This window comes from Aplysia californica, unplaced genomic scaffold (assembly GCF_000002075.1).
Source record: "Aplysia californica isolate F4 #8 unplaced genomic scaffold, AplCal3.0 scaffold00030, whole genome shotgun sequence".
Classification (NCBI taxonomy): Eukaryota; Metazoa; Mollusca; class Gastropoda; order Aplysiida; family Aplysiidae; genus Aplysia; species Aplysia californica.
The window spans coordinates 1,302,503-1,303,672 of NW_004797300.1; positions in this window are offsets into that span (position 1 = coordinate 1,302,503).

Below are 1,170 nucleotides of genomic sequence, written 5' to 3' on the forward strand. Positions count from 1 at the left end.
GGAGAGGGGGTCTTTTCTTAGAGGGGGAGTGCATTGGTTGGGGTTTTTTGGTTGGTTCGTTTTGATTTTATTTTTCAAAATTTATCTCAAGGTTATAATATTGTTTCAAAATGGTATTTGATTTTGTCTTAGTGTTTAAAACTGGCCCTGTTCATGTAGGAGGACAAACTTTGTAGGATTCGAGTTTCAAGTTAGAGAAATATTCTGACTTTAAAAATGTTGGATTGTGGAAACTGACAAGCTTAGTAATCCAATCAATTTCTGATGTTGGTGTTTTACGCTTCCGCCAACAATATAAAAAAAATGAGGGCACTGCACAGTAGCGACTAGCAACGGCTCGTTTCTGAAATTGTTCTGTATTGGCGTAAAATTGTGTATTATGTATGTATTTACATATGTATGTATTTATAATAATCATGTATTTACATGTATATTATCATATGTATGTTTGCCATTGTAATCCAAACTTCCCCCCAGGGATCAAGTGAATGTAATTTATCCTGTTTGCTTTTTCTATATGCTTCCCGGGAAGCTGAAAATGTTTCCGAGTGTTCTATGGTCTGCAGGAGTAATAATAATAATGTAAAGCTCATGGAGCTTGCTGTCGAGCAGCGATATGCGCTATACTAAATGCTATTCATTATTATCATTATCTTTATCCTTATCATTTTATTATCATCAACATTCTTCTTCTTCTTCTTCTTCTTCTTCTTCTTCTTCTTCTTCTTCTTCTTCTTCTTCTTCTTCTTATTTAAACATAAAATGTGCACCCCCCTCCCTTGAAAAGAAAAGGATTTAAAAAACAATCATAAAAAATAGCACGGATGGCGGGAAAATGTCAGGTTTACTCGATTTCAATGTTTTTGACGAGCCCCAGATTTCCGGACAATATCACACCACACATTACACAACTGGTCCTACCTGCCTGTCTCTTTCTCCCGCTGCTGCAAGGTAGCCGTGCGGGCCTGTGTGGTTGTGCGATACTTTCAGTAGTCGAATCTCATATCCTGTAATCGGGCCGTCCACAAAGTGTACGGGGAAGGCATGGATCGTTACAGTAGTGGCTGTCACCTGGGGCAATCCGTTATAATAGATAGGGGGTTATTCCTTCCTTCCTTATTCATTCATTCATTCATTCATTCATTCATTCATTCATTCATTCATTCATTC